The following is a 6,418-nucleotide window of genomic DNA, read 5'->3' as shown; positions in this document are numbered from 1 at the left end:
TTTTGCTCTACGCTTCTCCGAACCATCCCTATATAACAATTTCCATTTGGGCAGATTTCTTATACTCAATAATGCCGTCTACACGTCCTTTCCGAGGAATTGTTTCCAGAAGGCAATTTGTTCCTTAAGACAGCTTCTTTAAGCTTAAAGAAGTTTTAGCTTGCTCATGTAAAGCATTTTCTTTCATCCAAGAAAGCATCAAAGAAGGACGTCATTCTAAGAGAATTACAAACTATCAGGCAAGCTTAGAAAAACAGCTAATTTCTTTAACTCCAGAAAAGGCAACATACAATTGCTTCTGCAGTAGGTGAGAGTTGCATGTACTCTTATGGTTTACTTTATTTCAGAAAAGAAGACAACACGGTATTAGTGTTCACATTAATTCTGGCTACCACAAACAGTTTTAAGATAATATTTTGTTAATGCTAAAATGGTCCAGTTAAAAATTGTGATCTTCGTTGTAAAATTTGGGAGGAAGTTAATGCATAATCAGAATTCAACAGATAATATTCTTTCTTATCAGTGAAAGAGAGTAAGACCTTAACCCAAGGCCAAATACAAATAAATTATCCAATCACCCATCAGACAGCAGAATGAGATTTAGTGTGTATTTAACTGAATTTAACAGCCTCACTAGTTGCAAAATCATGTAGAACAAGATACCACCAAGCTATTTGGAAATCAAATGGTAGTTTACTCATCACTAGGGATTTGGCAACATTTTTGATCTGGGTGTAATAGTTCAGGATAACCTCATGTTGTTGTTGTTGTTGTTTCAAACTCTCATATCCTAAATGGATTTCAGGATTCCTGAAAATGAAGAATACGGGTCAGTTTTCACCAAAGGATACATTTTTCAAGGTTATAATTTTATTGTGAACATTTGTTATAGTGGTGGTCTATTTATGAGCAGAGACCAAGGTCAGGTGGTTGTGGATCATTAAGAGACAGATTATAAAAGAAGGAACAAAATACATTCATCAGCAAACCAATATAAAAATAAAAGAAAATTAACAGGGGAGAGAATGGAGCAATGGGTGAAAAAATGTCAGTAGCTTCTCAATCAAAGTCATATAATATGCCTTGTGACTCTCTCAATTAGCTGCCCTCCCTATGCCATTCAGAGACACTTATTTCTCCCCCACTATTTATTTTAATTAAACTAAACTAAAGCTCATGTTTGTTAATTGCCATCTACATTTTCTTGGCTTTTCTGACCCTAATAAAAACCTCTTTAATTTCAGCAGCACTCTTTTTTGCTACTTATATTCTAAATATGTTTATTTTCAAGATGATATATAGTATTAAGTAGAGTAATAACTTCTGTTCTCCTTCACTGAAACTAGGTATCTTGTTTTCTGTACATGTACTCAACATCTGCCCTTAATTGTTTATAAAGTCAAATATTATGCATTGTGTCTATTGACATTGCCCTCACTGACAATCCTGTAAACACTCCAAAACTGCATTATACTGATGTTTTGCACATGTCATTTGGCATCCTCTATGCCATTTGCTTTTTATGTAAGATGTTTTTTCACATGGTATTGTGAAGTAACTATTCTATATGAGTGGGCATGTAGAAAAGTGATTCAGGTCTATCAAATTGTTTACCTCTTTTTCCACTACCACATTTATATCCAAGATCTCTCTCTTGAGGGAAGATATCCCTTAGGATATCTTTGATTAATAATTCTCTCAAGGTTGTTTTTCTTTCTTTCTTTCTTTCTTTCTTTCTTTCTTTCTTTCTTTCTTTCTTCTTCTTCTTCTTCTTCTTCTTCTTCTTCTTCTTCTTCTTCTTCTTCTTCAGATTTATAGAATTATGTTCACCACTATAAACTACTAAGTTCAAGTGAAAATGCAGCATTTCACATTGAGAAAGACCCCAACAGAAGTTAGAGTCTCGTTGCCATGGATTTTCCCATGATGGCTGGAATATACATAGAAGTGACATTAAGTAATTTAATGACAACAAATCCAAACATATAAAGTAAAACCTTCCCATCTGTGCCTAATTCTTCAGCAAGTGTTCACAATGCAAATGCTACAGGCTTTTCTAGGTCATTTGGCATTATGTGAGAAATCACCACTCTAACCCCATATGGTGAAGCGTCAGTAGCTAAACAAATTGGCAGAACAGGGTCATAATACACTAGAATCCTTGAGGACATCAGTTACTGTTTAGTCAGTTCAAAAACAGCTTGACATTCCTTTCACCAATGACACTATTTATTTTGTTATGATAGTTCTATCATAAAAAGTGACTGCTATAGGAAGACTTGGTTTAAATTTCCTGAAGTAGTTTTAAAGGAATAGAAATGATATGCAATTCTGTATATAGATTAACTATATATATATGTGTGTGTGTGTGTGTGTGTGTGTGTATATATATATCAATCACATGAAAAGTATACTATATACTGTGTGTGTGTATAAAATCTAATTTATGTAATAAAAGACAGAATTAATTAAGGTTTTAATAATATGATCAGAATTTCTTGCTGAAAATACAAGCTTTTAGACACTTGGTGGAGAAAATGATTATAGGAGAAAAAACTTAAAACAAAATATTTACATTCTTTTCAGGATGATTTTCCAATCGCTTTGACCTCACCAACTTCTCTGTAATTCAGGTAGAATGAGTTATCAAAATAAAAGACCGTATATGAGTCTTAATTGGCATTCCCTTAAGAAAGGTAAATCTTTACAAGACATAGGTATTCTAAGGATGGGAAATGTGTCTTTATTACCTGATTCCTACAGTTTGGTCACTCATTTATTTATTCACTCAATATTTTCAACAACAACTTTGACTTAATTTGAACTCATCTTAAAACTTTGTCTTTTGTCTATTCACTAGCATGCTCCTCAAATGTGAAATATTTCATATTAACCTTCTCATTTTGGGGTTTTCATCATAATTAAAGATAATGGGGAGTTTGGGAAGGAAGAATAACTGGCACTACCATCATCTCTTCCTGCTGAACAAATTCATTTCAGAACTGTCACAAAACATAAATCCATGATATATGAAGATCTATGAAATTTACATCACTTTATAATTCTGCAATGAGGTCAGTTACTTCAGTGTATGGTTAATGGTCCACATCTAAGAAGAGCTTGTGTTATAACTTGTCACTATGTATTCTTATGGTAGCACTCAATGTACATATATAACTGATAAAAACAAAAGGAGAAAATTGTGAACTTTCTCCCTAAAAGCTATACTGGAATTTCTTTGAATTTAAATGAAACAATTAAAAAGAAAAAAGTCCAATAAATAAGGAAATGTCCTTACAAAATACTTAAAATACAAGGCTAATAAATTTTACCATGATATGTGCATAAAATGGTTTAGTATGAAAATTTATTACAGAGAATAAGGTGTTGTTTAGGAATGGATAATAACAGAAGGCAACTTTAAAACTATATAAAAATTAAGCAAGTCATGAGGTTTCCTCAGGCTATGGTAAGATAGCCTGAGATAGACTAATCCTCCCACTCAATAAAAATCCAGTGCTGGATAAGGTACTAAAAATATATCTGAAAGTTGTTAAACTGATAAGCAAAAGTACTTGAGAGGTAATAGGGATAAGAAAGTCAGAGTAGTGAGCAACAATTCTATAGCATTTGCTTGCTTCTAGTCTGCTATTCCAGCAGAAAACCAGAACATAGGGCTGCTGCCAATAGACAAAGAAACAAGTACAACTTTTGGCAATCTTATGGGTCAAGAGAGACAAAAATTAGAGTTCAAGTCTGCTTCAAACAACCAGTAGGGACCCAATGAAAAGAGAGGTGCATCGAACTAAGCCTGACATGCTGCTAATTTTCCATTGTAAGCATTTGTTAAATTCTTGAACTGTGCAAAACAGGAGGGTAAAAAGTAAGAAAAAAGTTCTGATGGGGGGCGCCTGGGTGGCACAGTCGTTAGGCGTCTGCCTGCCACTCAGGGCGTGATCCCGGTGAGCCCCACGTCAGGCTCCTCCGCTGGGAGCCTGCTTCTTCCTCTCCCACTCCCCCTGCTTGTGTTCCCTCTCGCGCTGGCTGTCTCTCTGTCAAATACATAAATAAAATCTTAAAAAAAAAAGAAAGTTCTGAAGGGCAGAAAAGAACTCCCAAAGGGTTTTTAAAAAGCACGCATTGCAGTTTACTGTCCACCAAGGATGAAATGCCACACTGAAACCTCAGCATCTAAGGAGGTTCCCTAAGGAAGACTTCACCTTGGAATTAGAGATAAACCAGGGTTAGGGATACCTTACAAAGCTGATACCAAAATTTCTGTAATCTCAGTCTCCAAATGGATTAAGATGATCTGTTATCACTGTGTGTGCTTATCAGAAAATAAGGGAAACCTTCTCTAGAGGAAGAGAACATCATAGAGTGCCTCAAATATTTATCATACACTTTTTCTAGTATTCAAAAGTAAAAACATTCCAAGAAATATGATCATGAGAAATAATGGATAACATAAATAGATTCACAAATGACTGAGATATTTAAGTTATCAGGTAGAATATGAAATACCTGTGATTAGTATATTTAAGACAGTAGATGACAAAACAGAGAATTTCCCCAAAGAACTTAAATTTAAAAATATAGAAATTTTCAAATTAAAAAAAAATGAAATAATTGGATGCTTGGGTGGCTCAGTCCATTAAGCGTCAGCCTCTGGCTCAGGTCATGATCCTGAGTTCCAGGATAGAGTCCTGCATCAGGCTCCCCACTCAGCGGGAAGTCTGCTTCTCCTTCTGACCCTCCCCGCCTTGTGCTTACTCTCTCTCACACTCTCTCTCTTAAATAAATAAATAAAATCTTTAAAAAATGAATTAAGAACAAAGTAGAACAACAAACTAGGTATAGCAGCAGAGGCAATTAGTGAACTGAAAAATAGAAAATATCCACCCTGAGGCACAAAGAGAAAAAAACATAGGAAATGCAGAAGAAATTATAAGAGGCATGTAGGACAAAGTGAAAATATTTAATGTATGTGTAGTTACAGTCCCAGAAGGAGCAGAAGAAAGCAAGAGAGGGAGAAAGAAATAACATCCAAGAATTTTCCAAAATGGATTGAAGAAAAAGAAAGAAATCCTGCCATTTGCAATACAATAATCCTGAGGGCATTATGCTCAGTGAGATAAGTCAGACAGTGAAAGACAAATATATGTTCTCACATATATGGGAGAATCTAGAAAAGCCAAACTTGTAGAAATAGAGGACAGAGAGTAGAATGGTGGTTGCCAGGGGCTGCAAGGTGGGAGAAATAGGCATGTTGGTTGAATGGTACAAACTTCCAGTTTTAGTATGAATAAGTTTTGGACATACAGCATAATGACTATAACTAATAATTCTGTATTATATATTTAAGAATTGCTAAAACACACACACACACACACACACACACACACACACACACAGAGTTAATATGTGAGGGGATGGAGGTGTTCCTATTGTGGGAATCATTATATATACTTACATATATAACCATCACATTATATACTTTAAACTTAGATATGTTATATGTCAATTATATCTTAAGCTAGAAAAAGAATGGATTGAAGATTTAAGGCCCCAGATTGAAGAAACCCTACTAACCCCAAGCAAGATAAAATAAACAAGCAAACAAACAAAAACTGTACCTAGATTCATCATAGTAATCTTGTTGAAAATCAATAATAAAAAGAAAATCTTAAAAGCAATAAGAATAAAGGACATTTCTTCAAGGAGAAATAAGACTTCTCAATAGACACAATGGAAATGAGAAAATAAAAAAAATTACATATTTTAAGGTGCTGAAAAAACACTGAAAACTTAGAATTCTACCTTAAGCAAAGAAACAAAAAGATTAAAGTAACATAAAGATGTTTCCAGACAAACAAAACTAGAATCTTACTGAAGAACTAATAGAGTTCTTCAAGAAAGAAAATTATTCCAGTCAGAAAGATGGAAATATAGTAAGAAATAAAGGACCACATAAAAGATAATATCTGGGTAAATATAAACAAATACTGACTATAATAATAATAATAAAAATAACAGTACCAACAATATATTGTGAAGTTTAATATATAAATAAATATGATACACATGAATATATAATGTGCTTAATTCTGAGTCTAAATCTAACCTTAACTATATGTAGTCATTTCTCATGATTCATGAATTCTGTATGCAAATTTGTCTATGCATTAAATTTATTTGTAGTCCCAAAATCAAAATTCATGACACCTGCACAGTCATTTGTGCATATAATCTTGTGCAAAGCAGTGAAATATTTGAATCACCCAAGGTGCACCTTCCCAAGCTAAGGTTGAATGAGGTAACATTCTGCCTCATTTCAGCTCTCATAAACTAGTGTCCTTCTCACAATGTATTCAGTGCCATGATTTTTGCATTTTTGCGCTTTTTGTTGATTTCACTG

This window comes from Ursus maritimus (assembly GCF_017311325.1).
Source record: "Ursus maritimus isolate PB19 chromosome X unlocalized genomic scaffold, ASM1731132v1 scaffold_X1, whole genome shotgun sequence".
NCBI lineage: Eukaryota > Metazoa > Chordata > Mammalia > Carnivora > Ursidae > Ursus > Ursus maritimus.
The sequence above is the reverse complement of the archived record's forward strand: the minus strand, read 5'-3'. Positions refer to the sequence as shown.